General features: G+C 45.8%; 1 long non-coding RNA gene across 1 annotated transcript; it reads left to right on the top strand.

The window, feature by feature from the left end:
• Positions 1-178: 178 nt before the first annotated feature.
• On the top strand, positions 179-18,170 carry LOC130709174 (uncharacterized). Its single transcript, XR_009009654.1, has 3 exons — positions 179-295; positions 15,815-16,047; positions 16,572-18,170. It is a non-coding gene; the product is annotated as an uncharacterized LOC130709174 (long non-coding RNA).
• The last annotated feature ends 540 nt before the right edge of the window (positions 18,171-18,710 follow it).

Here is an 18,710-nt window from a genome sequence, read left to right on the forward strand (position 1 = left end):
CGGCCAATCAGGGCGGCCGGGGGCCGGCAGGTCGCGGAGACTGATGCGCGGCGAGGCCCCGCCCACGGTCGTGGCGCGTGCGCCCCTGCGCGCCGGCCCGTGATTGGTGCGCGGCAGGTGCGGCAGCCCCAACCCGGGCCGGGAGGCGGGGCGTGCCCGGGGAAATCCGGTCCTGGAGGCTACGAACGACTGAGGGGTCGCCGCTCCGATTGGGGTTGGTCTGATTGGAAGCTGGAGTGCAGCCAGCAGTCCTGCTTCGTGGGTGTACAGCGCCAGACACGTTCGGTCCAATGAGGTTTGCGTTAACCCCCGGCACTTTGGGGGTGTAGGGTCAGCAGGGTCTGCGCGCTTAGACTCGCCCGGCTTGAGCCCCCAACTCCGCCTAGACTGACCCGCTCCGGGAGCAAACTCTGGCCTGGTCCTTTGGAGCCCTCGTGTAGACGAGGCCTCGTGCTTGGCCTGCTGAGCCTGATTTTACCAGAGAATCCTGCGAAGCCACTCGATCGAGAGCCCCCCTCCACCCTTGGTATCTAATCAAGCTCCTCTTCCTCCACTCTCGATTTCTAATCACGTTCCTCGTCCCACCCGCCCCTCTACCCCCCAATATCTCACCAAGTTCGTCTTGGTCATTTTTTTCCGTTCTCTCCTTCACCCTGGCCCCTGGCTGTAAATCTCCATTGGTCCCTGTTGTGTTCCGAGTTGCATGCAGTCTGTCTCCCCCATCGCAGTAGTCTGGAGTAAAGTCTTCCCCGCCGGTTTTTAAAGAGGATCTGGTGAATAATTTCTCTTTAACAGCCTTCAGGGCCTTGAGACAGTTACTTAACCTCTTTAACCCTCCATTACGTGATAGGTAAGATGGAATAACGGTACTCGGCCATGATACAGGTAGAGTGTAATGATGTAAGCTTTACAATTGTCTTCCATGCGTTTTTACTTATATTCTCATATTTAATAATGCATTTGTTTCCTTAAATCCCCAATTGTATAAGAGAAGATGGGACCCTCAGAACAACTCTGAGGTCCACAGGTTATCTTCACTTAAGAGATGAGAAATCTAGCCTTGAGAGAAACTAAGCAGTTTGTCCAGGTTCACAGCTGATTGTGGTGACTCAGGACTAGTTCAGAGATTTTCAAACCTACCTGCACATTGGAATCATCTAGGATTTTCTGAATGCCAGGCTGCACCCCAGAAAAATTAAAAAGGAATCTCTGTGCGAGGGACCCAGGCATCAGTAATTTTTTAAATCTCCAGCTGTTTCCAGTGTGCAGCCAGTTTTGAGCTAGAAGTTTAAAGCAGTGCTTCTCAAACTTGAACTGTGCACACGGATCACCTGGGGATTTTGTTAAAATGTAGATCCTGATTCAGTAGATCTGGAGTGGGGGCCAAATTCAGCACCTCTAACAAGGTCCCAGGGAAAGAGTCCATCTTCAGGATGAGGATGGAGGGATCATTCAGAGGGTCCTAACAGGGGGTAGGGATTACCATGGGCGTCCACTGCCTGTCCTTAGTAGATACTCCATGTATGTGTTCTGAATGCCTGAATGAACAAATCGGTCCAACAGATTCTTCTGGAAATTTGAACTGAAAAATTAAAGGTAGTTATCTGTGAGGGCTAAAGAAGAAAGAAAGCATGGAGACAGAGCCCAAGGGAGTGTGTAGACTGAAGCTATGAAGAAACGGAAACCACCAGCAATACAAGCTTGAAAGCAAAATTACAGAGTAGAAGGTAAGAGCAAGCAAAGATAGTGGGGAAACTGAGTAGACAGACAGAAAGAAGACACAGTGAGCAATGCAGAGACCACCTGGTCCTTACTTCCTCCTTCCAGCTGCCCAAGCACCAAGTACCTTGTAGATTCTGGTTTTTCCAATAAAACCCCTTTGTGTTAAGATGGTCTGAGTGCATTTATAAATGTAACTAAAAATAGCCTTCCACTTTGTCTCATTTTATTACTGCAATATCTCTGGAGGGAATGAGTTACTATTTCCATTTTACAGATGAAGATATTAAGGCACATAGAGATTAACTAATTTCCCATCTCTCAGGATCTCAGAACTGAGTTTGGCCGTAGGTAATGCTCCAGGTGGTATCAAAACCATAACTATGAGGGTAAGTACTGGATCTTTTCCTTATTTCCCTGGCTCCTATCAAAATGTTTAGAACAAAGTAGGGGCTCAATTAAAATTTGTGAAATGAATGAATGAGGAATCTCTTTTATCGTCAATTTGTCAAATGAATCAAACATCTAAAAAATTAGCTGATATAAGGGGAGAGAATTGTCTTTGGAGAAATTTAAAAAATTATAAAGCATCAATATTACTTTTTTAATTATCCAAGAGCTGTGTATAAAAACGATGTTTTCGTAAACTTTAACGATCAGGAGAAAACAGTTGAGAAATGAGGATCTTTGAAAGAATGGACGTTATCCTGCATTATTCACTCAACCGTTCAGAGATTACCCTTCAGCTTATAAAATGAACAAGGAGTTCATTTAAATGTTGTTTAGACAGAAGCCAGAAATAACCACTGCTATACTTTTGTTGAAAACATATCAAATCACATAAGAGGATGCTTTGTTGTGGCAGCTCATATGATGGAATTCTGAATTAGTCAGGACAGGCCAAGTTATGCTGAGGTAACAGATCCGTCCTGAAATTTCCATTACCACATAAAAGTTTATTTCTCTCTCATGCTACGTGTGTGACATGGACTAAATTTGTGAATTTACTCCGCAAATTCCCTCAGGGACTGGAGTTAACAATGACTTTAGTACGTGGATTCATGATAACTGTGGCAGGAAATGAGGACAATTGAGGGTCTTGAACCAGTTCTTAGGCACTTCCTCCATTCACTGTCCAGAGCTACTCACACGACCCAGCTAACTGCAAAGGTGATGGGGAGTGCGGGGGAACACATAAATGTTTAGTGTGCGGACAATGCCGTACGGACCGTGCATGTCCGAGTCTCCCAGGTGACCTCACCCAATGTTTAGATCTTATTTGTGTCTCTGGCCTGCAACTTTCCCCTGATCTCCTTATTCATTTTTTCTTCTTCCAATTTTACTGACATGCAGCACTGTGTAAGTTTAAGGTGTATAACATAACGATGTGACTTACATACGTCATGAAGTGACTGTCACAAGAAGTTTGGTGAACATCATCTTGCAGACACAAAATTAAAGAAAAAGAAAAAAATGTTTTTCTTGTGATGAGAACTCTTAGGATTTACTCTCTTAACTTTCGTATATAACACAGCTGTGTTCATTATCTTCATCCCGTTGTACGCTACATCACTAGTATTTAATCTTATAACTGGAAGTTTGTACCTTTGGACTGCCTTCATCCAATTCTCCCTCCCCTACCCGCCCCCCGGCTCTAGTAATCACAAATCTGATCTCCTTTTTCTATGAGTTTGTTGTTTGTTTTTGAAGTATAATTGACCTAAAACTCTACGTTAGTTCCTGTTACGCAACATAGTGATTCCATATTTCTGTACATTTCAAAGTGATCACCAAGGTAAGTGGTTAAACATGTCATCACCTATATTCGCCACACCATACATTTAAAAAATATATTTATTTATTTGGTAGCACCGGTCTTAGTTGCAGCAGGCAGGCTCCTTAGTTGTGGCATGCGAACTCTTAGTTGCAGCATGCATTTGGGATGTAGTTCCTTGATCAGGGATCGAACCCCAGCCCCCTGCATTGCGAACACAGAGTCTTATCCACGGGGCCACCAAGGAAGTCCCCCCTCACTGTACATTTTATACCCATGAATCATTTATTTTGCAACTGGAAGTTTATACCTCTTAATCTCCCTCACCTATGTCTTTCCTCCCAGCATCCCCTTCCCCACTGGTAACCACCAGTTTGTTCTCTGTATCTATAAATGTGTTTCTGTTTTGTTATGTTTGTTCATTGGGTTTTTTTATATTCCAGATATAAGTGAAATCATACAGTATTTGTCTTTCTCTGTCTGACTTATTTCAATTAGCATAATATCCTCTAGGTCCATCTATGTTGTTGCAAATGGCAAGATTTCATTCTTTTTTATGGTTGAGTAGTATTCCAATGCACGCGTGCGTGTGTGTGTGTGTGTGTGTGTATGTTTATTACATTTTTTTTTATCCATTCATCTATTGATGGGCACTTGAGTTGCTTCCATATTTTGCCTATTGTAAACAGTGCTCCTATGAACATTGGGGTGCATGTATCTTTTCAAATAAGTGTTTTCATTTTCTTCGGATGTATACCCAGCAGTGGAGTTGCTGGATCTTATGGTGGTTTATTTGTAGTCTTTTGAGGAACCTCCATACTGTTTTCCATAGTGGCTGCACCAATTTACATCACACTAACAGTGTAGGAGGGTTCCCTTTTCTCCACATCCTCACCAACACTTGTCATCTTTTTGATAACAGCCATTCTGACAGGTGTGAGGTGATATCTCATTGTGGTTTTGATTTGCATTTCCCTGATGATTAGTGATGTTGAGCATCTTTTCATGGGCCTGTATGTCTTCTTTGGAAAAAATGTCTATTCAGATACTCTGCATATTTTAATCAGGTTGTTTGGGGTGTTGTTTTTTTTTTGATGTTGAGTTTTATGAGTTCTTTCTGTATTTTGGACATTAACCCACTATCGGATATATCATTGGCAAATATCTTTTCCCATTCAGTAGGTGTCCTTTTTCATTTTGTTTATAGTTTCCTTTGCTGTGCAAAAGCTTTTTAGTTTAATGTAGTCCTATTTGTTTATTTTTGCTTTTGTTTCCCTTTCCTGAGGAGACATATCTAAAAAATATGGGACTTCCCTGGTGGTCCAGTGGGTAAGACTCCACCCTCTCAATGCAGGGGGCCCAGGTTCAATCCCTGGTTGGGGAACTAGATCCCACATGCATGCCGCAACTAAGAGTTTACATGCCACAACTAAGGAGTCTGCATGCCGCAACTAAGAAGTCCTCATGCTGCAACGAAAAAAAAGATCCCACGTGCTGCAATGAAGGTCCCGTATGTCGCAACTAAGACCTGGCACAGGCTAAAAAAATAAATATGTAAACTTAAAAAAAATGTGTTTCAAATAAATGCCATTAAAAAATAATAATAAAAAATAAAAAATATTACTGAGACTGATATCAAATAGCTTACTGCCTATGTTTTCTTCTAGAAGTTTTATGGCTTCAGGTCGTATAATTAAGCTGTATATTTAATCCATTTTGAATTTATTCTTGTGCATGGTAGGAGGGAACAGTCCAGTTTGCTGCTTTTGCATGTAGCAGTTCAGTTTACCCAACACCATTTATTGAAGAGGCTGTCTTTTTCCCATTGTCTATTCTTGCCTCCTTTGTCATAGATTAATTGTGTATATAAGTATGGGTTCATTTCTGTGCTCTCTGTTCTGTTCCATTGATCTCTGTGTGTGTTTTTGTGCCAGATCATACTGTTTTGATTACTCATGCTTTGTAGTATAGTTTGAAATCAGGGAGCATAATACCTTCAGCTTTGTTCTTCTTTCTCAAGATTGTTTGGCTATTCAGGGTCTTTTGTGATTCAATACAAATTTTAGAATGATTTCTTCCAGATCTGTGAAAAAATGCCATTGGTATTTTGATATGGATTGCATTGAATCTGTAGATTGCCTTGGGTAGTATGATCATTTTAACAATATTAATTCTTCCAGTTCATGGACACAGTGTATCTTTCCATCTGTCTACGTTGTCTTCAATTTCTTTCATCAGTGTCTTACAGTTTTCCGAGTACAGGTCTTTTACCTCCTTAGTTAGATTTATTCCTAGTTATTTTATTCATTTTGATGCAATGGTAAGTGGAATTGTTTCCTTAATTTCTCTTTCTGATAGTTCATTTTTAGTGTATAGAAATGCAATAGATTTCTGTATATTAGTTTTGTATCCTGCAACTTTACTGAATTCGTCAATGATCTCTAGTAGTTTTTTGGTGGTGTCTTTAGGATTTTCTATGTATAGTATCATGTCATCTGCAAACAGTGACAGTTTTACCTTCTCCTTTCCAATTTGGGTTCACTTTATTGCTTTTTCTTGTCTGACTGCTATGGCTGAGGCTTTCAATACTATGTTGAATAAAAGTGTCAAGAGTGGGCATCCTTGTCTTCTTCCTGATCTTAGACGAAATGCTTTCAGCTTTTCCTGGAGTATGATGTTAAATGTGGGCTTATCATATATGGCTTTTATTAAATGTTGAGGTATGTTCCCTCTATACCCACTTTGTTGAGAGTTTTTATCATGAATTGATGTTGAACTTTGTCAAAAGCTTTTTCTGCGCCTATTGAGATGATGATATGATTTTTATTCTTCAATTTGTAATGTGTGTCACATCAATTGGTTTGTGGATATTGAACCACCCTTGCATCCCTGGGATAAATCCCACTTGATCATGGTTTATGATCCTTTTAATGTATTGTCGAATTCAGTTTGCTAATATTTTCTTGAGGATTTTTGCATCTCTGTTCATCAGTGATATTGGCCTGTAATTTTCTTTTTTCTTTTTTTTTCTGTGATATCTTTTTCTGGTTTTGGTATCAGGGTGATACTGGCCTCATAGAATGAGTTCAGAAGCATTCCTTCCTCTGCAATTTTTTGGAATAGTTTGAGGAAGATAGGTCCTAGAGTCTCTGGCTGTAGGACCTGGGATTCCAGAACTCTGTGTTGACCTGCTGGTGGGTGGAGCCAGGTCCAAGGATCTCTGGCTGCAGGGCCCAGGGTTCCTGGGGCTGGTGTTGACACCCAGCTAGCTGCTTGGCCTGAGGCATCCCAATACTGTTGCCTGCAGGCTGGTGGGTGTGGTTGAGTCCCAACGCTAATAAACTCAAGGGAGGATTCCAGAATGGCAACTGCCAGCACCAGTGCCCATGTGGTAGAACAAGCTCCCCAGAATGGCTGCTGCCATTGTCTGTGTCCCCAAACATTCTGGGGCCTTGTCTTCCTGGTGCAGGAACCCTGGGCTGGGGATCCCGATGTGGGGCTCAAACCACTCACTCCTTGGGGAGAAGCTCTGCGATTGTAATTATCCTCTGGTTTGTGGGTCACTCCCTCACAGGTGTATAGGTCTTGACTATACTACATCTCTGCCCCTCCTACCCATTTTGTTCTGGTTCCTTTTTAAAATCTTCCGTTGTAGAAGATCTAGTCTTCCTATCTTCCTCATCAGTAGTTGCTCTGTAAATAGTTGTAGTGTTGGTGTGCTCCTGGGAGGAGGTGAGCTCGGGGTCTTCCTGCTCTGCCATCTTGGCTGCTCTCTCCTCTGCTCATTCATTTATCCAGTGACCTGCTCAGCATCTTCCCTGGGATCTCTAGTAGAGACATCTCAGGCTAACTTTATCCATGCAGAACCTTTGAGTTTTGCCTCGAAAGGCTGCTCACTGCTCTCATCTCAGTAAGTGGCAGTACCTCTACCATGGCTCACATAATCCTGACTCTTCACTGTGGCCTTACATTCCCCATCAGTGTCATCACAGATTTCTGTAGGTTCAATAGTACAGCGAGTGCTGGGCTTTTGCTTTTATTTTCAAATAAAGATTTAATCCCAGTCTTCACTGAGGATGAGCCAAGTGTGAAAATACCTGCTCTACCTGGAACGTGGGCTGGGGGAGGCGAGTGAGGGTGGGAGTCCATTTCCCGGGCATTTAAATGCTTTCAACAATAGAATCGGGGCTGAAAATAATTCCACTGCGACCAAACGTTGGCCTGTTGGTTAATCAGAGTCAGTGAAATTTCTGTTCTTCTCGTTTATAAATATATATTTTTAAACTGAAGGTTTTTCCTCATTCTGATAGTAAGACTAAAATACATATAGTCTTAAATCTCCAGGACTTCAAAGATCTTTAAAGATACACGTCTTTGAAATTTGCAGAGACTTGTTCCATGAATTTGTCCCCAGTCCTGTGGTGTAAATGTTTCACGTATGTTTGTGAAGAATGTGGACTCACTCATTATATGGTGCAGAGTTCTATATGTGTCTGAAATAATTGTGTTGTTAACTGTGTTGTTCAAATCTTCAAGAAGAAAGAAAGCTTGTTAATTGTGTTGTTCAAATCTTCAAGAAGAAAGAAAAGGAAGGGAGGGAGGGAGGGAGGAATTTAAAACCTAAAAAAGAAGTTTCTGGGGGCTCTCTCACCAAATTATGTCTTGAATCCACCACTTCTCTTTGTGGCTTTCCTACGTCCTCCACTAACCGTCCATCATCTCTTGTGTGAACGACTGTTAACATAGCTTGTCTGGAGAGTCTGTTGGCATAGCTCTGCTGCCTGCACTCTTGTACCCCATAAACCATCCCCTCCTCAGCCAGTAAAGCGATAGCTCTGTAATCATCTCATGTCACCCCCCTGCTGGAAAATTCTCTCACGGATTCTCTTTGCCACTGAAGTCCCAGCTCCTCCAAGGTCTAGGTGACTTGGCCTCTCTCTGGGTCTCTGGTCCCATTTCCCTCCTCACGGCCCCTCTTCACCGAGCTCCAGCCATAAGGGGTTCCCTCTGTTCCTGGACCACGTCATGCTCATTCCTGCCTCAGGGCCTTTGCATTTTCAGTTCCTTCTGCAGACAAAGCCCTTTCCCAAGATATTTGCATGGCTACCGCCTTCTAGCCTTCAGATCTTAACTCAGAAGTTAAGGCCTTCTTTCCAGTCCCTGCCCACTCACCATGTGTTACCCTATCTTAGAGCACTTAGCACTTAGGTCTGAAATTATATCATCTGTTTACTGTTTTCACAGGTTTATTGCCTGTCTCTCTCTGCCGGAATGTAGGTTTTTTTGAAGGAAGGGACTCTCTTGTTCTCTTATACGTCTTTAGTGCCTGGAATGGTGACAGTCACATTGTAGAAGCCCAATCAATATTTGTCATCCATAGAAATCATGTTCCTAAAGAATATCTAATGATACTGGTAAGTGGTTAAATGGAAAAAAAAAAAAAAGGAAAAAAGTAAGATAGAAAACTATTCACTATGAGCCTGATTTTATAAGAAAAGACACATACATTATAACAAGATAAGAAGAAACGTATAGGTTGTGTCAGGGGTTTGTCTAGGTGATATTTATAATGTTAAAAATGCTTCTGCTATTCTACTGTTAGAGAACTTTTCAGCTGTATGCGTATAATTAAGATTTTTTCATAAAGAAAATTACCCAAAGGGCGGATAGGGGAGAACGCATTTATTGTTGTATGTATGTGGTCACGCATATGTACTGAGGCAGGCCAAAGTTCTAACGTAAAAGCACTTAATAGAGTAAAACTCTGAATATTCAAAAAGAAATCTGAGTTGGTGGGTATGTGTGCTCCTGGTATTTGTTCTGTTTACACGATTGTTATATTACGATTCTAACATGAAATTCGTTAAGACTCATCAGAATAGAGACAAGAAGGTTTTAAGACTAAAAATGGACAGACAAAACAGACATCAGGTATTAGTATAAACTAACAAGAGTCTTCAGGCCCAACTGAGAATTGTGGTTTTGCAATTACCCAAGTTATTTCTAACCCCACAACTTTGCTTTTTCCTGTTATTGCTTTTAAGTTGGAAATTGTAGTGGTTTATGCAAATTTAATAAAAGAGAAGGTCTTGGACTTTTATTGGCAGGGATTTTCTTACACCACCCACTGTCATAATTGATTACATGCTGTACCCTGATGGAAGAACAGAATTTCTAGGCCAACAAAAAAATCACAAATACACGGTAAACCATCTGTCTGTCCAGCGACTGAGAAATAACAATGTGAGCAGTGATCCAAGCCAGTCCAACTGTGCCCGGTCCTCCAGCAGCTTGATGTCTGAAGGTGGACAGAGATTTGTTCTGGCAGCCACTCTGCCAGCACCTGACATCTGTCACCCAGAGTTCCCCATGATTGCTGGTTCCAAAAAAACATATCTGCCAGTCAGACAGCTTTTCTACTGATGGGCAGTCGAAGGAGGCCTTGTCAGCCTGCTTCTGGGGACCTCCCTTTTATCTGAATACATGTATCCAATAATCCCTTTTCATGCCTTGCCTTATAGCCTGTCACTTAGTGGGGAAAAGAACTTCCCCTAAGCCCAGGTTCATTGCTATTTGGAAGAATGGCAGCAGAATGAAGGGGATACTGTGGAAGTTGTAAATGCTTATGGTTTCATAAGCATTTACAACTTCCATAGTTGTAAATGCTTCACGTGCTGTGGATGAGAGCCGTCTCCTCCATCAGGATCCACAGGAAAACACTACCCCCCGCCACCCCTGCCTTTTTGGAAAATTAACATTTGCATTGATAACGCCTTAAAAAATAATTAACAAGGTACTTGATGTGTTTGCATATACAGTCAGTGTCTGCTGGGAATTGTTTCCAGGACCTTCCTTGGATACCACAATCCGTGGATGTCCAAGTCCCTTATATACAGTGGCACAGTATTTGCATGTCACCTTTGCACATCCTCCTGTGTACTTTGAATCATCACTAGTTTACTTAGAATACCTAATGCAATGTAAAGGCTATGGAAATAGTTGCCAGCGCTCTGCAGATTCAGGCTTTGCTTTTTGGAACTTTCTGGAATTTTTTCTCGAACATTTTCAATCTTCGGTTGAACCTGTGGACGTGGAAGGACTATATTCAGATTCTTGTTGAAGCTTCCAATGTATTAGGCGCTGTACATAGACTACCTCATTTAATCTTTTTAATAATCCAGCAAGTTTTCCCACTTTACAGCTAACAAGCAGCAGCCCTGGGATTCAAACACAGATCTTCTTGCTTAAGTGAAATTCCCTCTCCACTGTGGCATCCTGACTTTCCCTGTCACCATATTTGTGACAATTTTTATGTAACAGATAAATGTACAATACTGTCAGTAACACTCCAGACAGATAGCAAGCATTGGGGGGTATTGATTGGGAGGATCCCCCCCAGACACCTGACAGAGTGCTAAGGAAAACCCTGGACTCCTGTTCTCCTGGTCCTAGTATCTGGAAAGATGTAGGGTGTGAAGCAAGTAAAGCCATAGGAAGTGCCCTATCGAAGCAAACCTTCTGTAGACTGTTCATTCTGATCTATAGGGATGTATGTAAGACAGAAGTGAATGATTTGCTGTCAGAACATCTGAGGTGTCAAGACTTTCCAGGAAGGTACTGACCAAGGTATCCAGACTCATTAAGCCCAGCCACGAATGGAAAACTGCACAAGCCAAGAGCTCTCTCCCCACGTTAACACCTCCGTTGCTGGGCAACCCTTTGCTGAGAACAGCAGGGAGCCCTTGCAGGGTTCAGGTTATTGTATCCATGGTAGGATATATTTTTTGAAACAGTACCAGTGTATTTCCTCCAGCATTTTTCCCTTGCATTTTTGGCCCTTTATCCTGTGTCCCCTTTTCAGGGAAGGGAAGGTGACAGAGAGCCAGGGAAATGACCACCTGGAGGATAAAGAAAGTAATCTTGACATGAGCAAAGTTTTGAGAGACTGTGATGAGGTCTTCCCTGATCCCTGGACCAGAAAGATTCTCTGGACTGTTGGGGGAGGGGAAATGATGGGAGCAGAGATATTGGTGGGGTCCCTGAGGAATAAGGACCAACTAAAGATGTGATTTTTTTTTTTTTTTGGCTCCATTGGGTCTTCTTTGCTGTACGCGGGCTCTCTCTATTTGTGGCGTTGTGGCGAGCGGGGGCTACTCTTCGTTCCGGTGCGTGGGCTTCTCAATGCGGTGGCTTCTTTTGTTGCGGAGCACAGGCTCTAGGCATGCGAGCTTCAGCAGTTGCGGAACGTGGGCTCAGTAGTTGTGGCTCGCGGGCTCTAGAGTGCAGCTCAGTAGTTGTGGCGCACGGGCTTAGTTGCTCCGTGACATGTGAGATCTTCCCGGACCAGGGCTCAAACCTGTGTCCCCTGCATTGGCAGGCGGATTCTTAACCACTGAGCCACCAGGGAAGTCCCAAGATACGATTTTTTTAAGTGACATACGTTTGGGGGTTTGGTAGGAGAGCAGAACCCCTGCCCCTTCCCAGGCAGAGCGCCCCTGGAGGTGGCGAGACCCCACAGAAGCAGTGGCTTTGCAGAGCCTTAGACAGAGTCTGGGGTAATCTTTTGGCTACAGGCCCCAGCATAGCGTGGGAGCAGCAGAATGTTTCTTTTACATCCAGAAGAAAATCACAGTTACAGTGTTTGCAACTTTCTTTAAAATATTTTGGAATATGCAGCCCATGTGTGTGATTTCGGTAAGTTATAACCCAGATGCTACAACCATTCTGCCTTAGCCACCTGGCACTGCTGTAACAGAAGACCGCAGACCTGGGGGCTTTAACAGCCAATATTTATTTCTCACAGCTCTGGAGGCTGGAAGTCTGAGATCAGGGTGTCAGCACGGTCGGGCTCTAGTGAGAGCCCGATTCTGGCTGCAGACTGCCGACTTCTCACTGTGTCCTCCTCACACGGCAGAGGGAGAAGAGACAGCTAGGCTTCTGGCTGCTTCTTATAAGAGCACTCATCCCCTTCATGGGGCTCCACCCTCAGGACGTAATTATCCCCCAAAGGCCCCACCTCCAGATACCATCTCACTGGGAAGTAGGTTCCAACCTATGACTTCGGGGGGACACAAACGTTCAGTCTGGAGCACATTCTAATCAAGAATGGACAGTCTAAGGGTGGGGCACTGGTTCTAAGGGTGGGGCACTGGTTCTAAGGATGGGGCACTGGTTCTAAGGGTGGTGCACTGGTTCTAAGGGTGGGGCACTGGTTCTAAGGGTGGGGCACTGGTTCTAAGGGTGGCGCACTGGTTCTAAGGGTGGGGCACTCGTTCTAAGGGTGGCACACTGGTTCTAAGGGTGGGGCACTGGTTCTAAGGGTGGCACACTGGTTCTAAGGGTGGGGCACTCGTTCTAAGGGTGGGGCACTGGTTCTAAGGGTGGTGCACTGGTTCTAAGGGTGGTGCACTGGTTCTAAGGGTGGGGCACTGGTTCTAAGGATGGGGCACTGGTTCTAAGGGTGGTGCACTGGTTCTAAGGGTGGTGCACTGGTTCTAAGGGTGGCGCACTGGTTCTAAGGGTGGGGCACTCGTTCTAAGGGTGGGGCACTGGTTCTAAGGGTGGGGCACTGGTTCTAAGGGTGGCGCACTGGTTCTAAGGGTGGGGCACTCGTTCTAAGGGTGGGGCACTGGTTCTAAGGGTGGTGCACTGGTTCTAAGGGTGGGGCACTGGTTCTAAGGGTGGGGCACTGGTTCTAAGGGTGGCACACTGGTTCTAAGGGTGGGGCACTCGTTCTAAGGGTGGGGCACTGGTTCTAAGGGTGGGGCACTGGTTCTAAGGGTGGCGCACTGGTTCTAAGGGTGGGGCACTCGTTCTAAGGGTGGGGCACTGGTTCTAAGGGTGGTGCACTGGTTCTAAGGGTGGGGCACTCGTTCTAAGGGTGGGGCACTGGTTCTAAGGGTGGTGCACTGGTTCTAAGGGTGGGGCACTGGTTCTAAGGGTGGCGCACTGGTTCTAAGGGTGGGGCACTCGTTCTAAGGGTGGGGCACTGGTTCTAAGGGTGGGGCACTGGTTCTAAGGGTGGTGCACTGGTTCTAAGGGTGGGGCACTGGTTCTAAGGGTGGGGCACTGGTTCTAAGGGTGGCGCACTGGTTCTAAGGGTGGGGCACTCGTTCTAAGGGTGGGGCACTGGTTCTAAGGGTGGGGCACTCGTTCTAAGGGTGGGGCACTGGTTCTAAGGGTGGGGCACTGGTTCTAAGGGTGGTGCACTGGTTCTAAGGGTGGGGCACTCGTTCTAAGGGTGGGGCACTGGTTCTAAGGGTGGGGCACTGGTTCTAAGGGTGGCGCACTGGTTCTAAGGGTGGGGCACTCGTTCTAAGGGTGGGGCACTGGTTCTAAGGGTGGGGCACTGGTTCTAAGGGTGGGGCACTGGTTCTAAGGGTGGCGCACTGGTTCTAAGGGTGGGGCACTCGTTCTAAGGGTGGGGCACTGGTTCTAAGGGTGGGGCACTGGTTCTAAGGGTGGGGCACTGGTTCTAAGGGTGGGGCACTGGTTCTAAGGGTGCTGCACTGGTTCTAAGGATGGGGCACTGGTTCTAAGGGTGGTGCACTGGTTCTAAGGGTGGGGCACTGGTGTCCTAATCAGGAGAACCATAGTCCACAGGAACTTCTATCTGCATTTCGATTGCAATGGATACTTAATTAGCATCCTGAATTTCAGGAAATAGATTTTGTTGGTGCAAATGGTAACGTGTGCAACACAAGTTAGACGGGGGCCTCGTTGAAATTGTGTGTATTGGCTGAGACGTTTTAGGGACCCCCCCCTCCCCACCAGATGACCAGTAAAGGGTCTAGAGAGACTGGCCTCCATCCTCGGGGTGCTGCTGGCCGAGCCTCGTCTCTCCAACAGCCCTCCATCCGGCCGTGGGATTGGGAGGCCCTCTGGTTGCTCCTTGCTGACTGTAAAGGAAGAGAACCCTTCCTTTGGAACATTTGCCTGGAGGAGGGAAGCCTTCCTGCGAGGTGGAGGTGGAGACAGAGCCGCGCAACGTGGCGGAAGATGCAGAGCGCTAGAAGTCAGCCACCTCTGGGTCCCAGTCCGAGCCTGACCCTTGCTGCAGGCTGTGTGTCCCGCGAGTCACTCGGCGACAAGACGAGGTGTCAGATTCATCGGGGATCGTGAGGGTCATGAGACGCTTGTGAAAGCTCTTTGAAGATTGCACTTAGCTGCTAAGAATTCTCCCTCATCTCAGAGCTTAAGCTGGAGGTACTGAGTGGCTAAACCATCGATACCTGTCTGGAAAATGAACTTTTGAAAAGACTGAATTAGGTGCCTCTCTCACACTCCGCTTTAGTTATTTATTTTTTAACTTTTTATTTTATATTGGCGTATAGCCGATTAACAATGTTGTGACAGTTTCAGGTGCACAGCAAAGTGACTCAGTCATACATATACATGTATCCATTCTCCCCCAGAATCCCCTCTCATCCAGGCTGCCACATAACACTGAGCAGAGTTCCCTGTGCTATACGGTAGGTCCTTGTTGGTTATCCTTTTTAAATCTAGCAGTGTGTACATGTCAATCCCAAACTCCCTATCCCTTCCCTGAACCCTTCCCCCGCTGTTAACCATAAGTTCACTCTCTAAGTCTGTGAGTCCACTTCTGTTTTGTAAATACGTTCATTTGTATCATTTCTTTTTAGAGTCCACATATAAGCGATATCACATGATATTTCTCTTTCTCTGTCTGACTTACTTCACTCAGTATGACAATCTCTAGGTCCATCCACGTCTCTACAAATGACCCAATTTCGTTCCTTTTTATGGCTCAGTAATATTCCGTTGTATATATGTACCACATCTTCTTTATCCATTTCTCTGTTGATGGACATTTAGGTTGCTTCCATGTCTTGGCTCTTGTAAACAGCACTGCAATGAACGTTGGGGTGCATGTATCCTTTTGGACCATGTTTTTCTCCAGATATATGCCCAGGAGTGGGATTGCTGGGTCGTATGGTAGCTCTATTTTTAGTTTTTTAAGGACACGCCATACTGTTCTCCATAGTGGCTGCACCAGTTTATCACACTCCGCTTCAGCCTTGACAATAGCTAATATTTATCAAGCTCTGGCTCTGTGCCAGGCACTGTGGACGTGTTAAAATGAGTAACTCAGGAGGTACTGTGAGCGTTGGATCCCATTTCAAAGATGAAGAAACCGAGTCATGGAGGGGCTCAGTGATGCCCGAGGTTACACAGCCAGTGGGTGGTCCAGGGGTGGGAGGGGCAGGGGGGGGGGAAGAGGGGATCCCAGAGCAGGCACTTGTGTTCTTTACCACTGCATGAAATAGCAGCCGTCCTGTGACTCCTTGTCTTTTTCTGCAGGGAGTGCAAAGACATCGTACCTGGAAAACTAGGTGCCAGAGAAACATTTGTCGAATGGGGTGTTTGGTGCAGGATGCCCGGCACATAACCAGCCCTCATTTATTGAATGAACAAGCAGTGCCCGAGAGCCCCACGCATAAGAAGCGGTGGTGAGAAGTCATCATTGTGGATGGTTGGGATGATTGAAACAGTCTTGGGATTTGTACTTTTCAACAGATCCAAAAATCTCACAGGTTTGTCTTCTTACGGGGTCATTATGGTACTAGGAGAACTAAAAGTGGCCCCCCAAACAAACAAGCAACAGAGAAAAAGCTGACCTTTAACCTGGCCTACATGCAGACCTCAGTGTGAGCTGACTCTGGGGTCTCAAAGGAAGTTCAAGAATCTGGCCCAGCTCCCGGTTACCTGATAACTAATAGCCCATGAAGAGATAACAGAGCAGAGATGACAAAGCCTAATGAGGAATGCAGGTCTTTTTCAGTTGGGATAGAAAAGTAAAGGGAGGGTCCCAAGCCTGCTCTGGTCCCCCTGGGGCTTATGGGGTTCCTGCTTCATAGCTGGAGGTGGGACAGGCTGCAGAGCTGCAGACTTTTTGGGGGACAGGTGGCTGAGGTCAGTGAGGGAAGCAGGTTCCACGGGGGGGTGGGGGGAGGGGAAGGGGTCAGACTGTCTACAGCAGCAGTCCTGACTGCCTTGCAGGCCTGTCTTTTGCCAGAAGTGTATTTCCCAAGAGGAGTTAAAATCCTTACTTTTACAGGAAAGCTCTCATCTCATATTGGCCAGTAAGTCATGATGGGAGTCAAACTAAACACGCCCGCAGGCTGGATTTGGTTTATAGGCTGCCGTTTCTATCTCTGAATTAGACACTGAAAAGAATGGCAAGAAGTCACGAATAGCACCAGCCCCTCCCAGGTGGAGTCAGGATGTGGCAGTGCTGACAGGTGCAGGGGAGGGAGCTGCCGTCCCGCTCACCTGCGGGAGGTAGGACCCACCCTACACCTGGCTGCCCCGCTTCTCTCTGCAAGTTGCTCCCGCCTGTGGCCTTAGCGCCACCTAGTGGACTTTCCAGGAAGTGCTCCATGTTGACACCCACCAAGGCCAGAGGGAGGAGGTGGAGTTCCAGGGCCACCAGCCAGAGCCAAAGCAAGTCGCCAGCAATGAAATGGAAGCTGTGTTTTGGATACGCGTAAACGCCAAGCTCCCGTGGGATGCTGAGGCACGGTCCGAGGGAAATCAGCGGGGCTGTCTTGCTGTGTTCTCAGGCCGCCCAGTTTTGCTTGCCTACCTGATGGGATCTGACCCTCCACGGCAGCAGGAGGCCCCCAGGCCCAAGCCATTAGCTCAGAACGGCCAGACGTATTTCTCAGGAGGAATTAGGTACATGGGAATCGACGTCTGTGGCCAAGTTCATCCCGTTTCACGAGGATAACATCTGTGTTCATGGTGTTTAAAATCCATTATATTATGCATGCTCTTCAAGCTATATTTTCCCTTCACTTTTAAAATCACTTCCCATCCCCTTATTTTTGGAAAAAAGTCAAACTCTGTTTCCAAACTCTCCTGCATCTTTCCACACGTGTTTTCCTAAAACTCATTTGCTTGAGGGAACCCATCCCATCTTGTCGGAAAGTGCCCCTGCCACCCAGGGCATCGGCGTTTGCTGTCAGAGCTGCGTGCAGTCTTGGGGGCGTGTGTGTGTTGTGTCCCATGGAAAGCCTCTTAAACCAGGGGACATGGGTTTTGTTTGCTCTGCTCTTCCTTGCCGGCCCAGTGTAGACCCTGCACACGCGTGTTGGCTGTGGCCAGTCAGCTCTTTGTGATGTGCTGACCCTTCACGCCAGCATGTTTGTTGCCGTTGCTGCTGTAAGAGCAGAGCAGAAATGATCTGGTGCGATACCCAGCTCTGAATGTTCGCCTCATGGCAGCAGGTTGAGAACATCACTAAGTCAACTGGAACTTTCATTTTGGTGTGACCTCTGTGTCCTGACATAAAAGTCCCAGATCTCTGCAAAGTCGTTAGAAAAGTCGTTAGTCACTAGAGCACAAACAAAAGACCTGGGATTTCGAAGTCTCCACTCCATCACTAACTTCCACTTGCAGAAAGGGCCCTTTTGTCTCAGGTTTGAGGTTTTCCACTTATAAGATGAAATGGATCTGAGAGTGTGCTGTGAAGGGGCCGTTGGACTGACCCAGAGCCAGCTGTGTGGGATGGAACACTCGCTTCTTCAGCGTCCTTCCCACCTGCAACACCCGTAGCCCCGGATGGGAGAATCCAGCCTTGCTGGATGGAATTTGTAAGGAGCGGTGTTGGAGTGTTATTAATGGACACAGCACCAACACTGCAGGGCGAACAGATCAGGAGGGGAGGGAGGGAGGGACCTGGCTGGACAGCAGGTCATGCAGAAGAGGATTCCAAGGATGGTTAAGAGCGGCAACCAGAGGCCTTGGAAACTCCCGAGAGGTCCAGCGGGCTCCACTAGGCAGAAACCCAAGAAAAAAGTTATCCCTACTTTTCTCCAAGAACACTGGAAATCAATGGGGGATGGAGACAAAGGGGAATTTCGAGAGTCCTTGTAAGATGAAACATCCTATAAAGTGGAGTTCCTTGGAAGTAACAGGGAATGTTTTCATCTGTACTTTCGCACCATGACCAGTACTTATCTTCCCACTTGCAACTCAGGTCAGAATGAAACTGGAAAACAGCTTTCAGTGACTTTTTTTTTTTCCTTAGGAACTAGGTTATTATTTTGTGTCTCTGTAGCTCTATTTCCTTTAATATTTCATTGTGTAACTCTCACAGAAATTCACTTATTTTATTTTGTACTTTTATTTTCACATTTAAAAAAATTTTATATTGGAGTACAGTTGATTTACAATGTTGTGTTAGTTTCAGGTG

The sequence above is a fragment of the Balaenoptera acutorostrata genome, chromosome 11, assembly GCF_949987535.1.
Source record: "Balaenoptera acutorostrata chromosome 11, mBalAcu1.1, whole genome shotgun sequence".
Classification (NCBI taxonomy): domain Eukaryota; kingdom Metazoa; phylum Chordata; class Mammalia; order Artiodactyla; family Balaenopteridae; genus Balaenoptera; species Balaenoptera acutorostrata.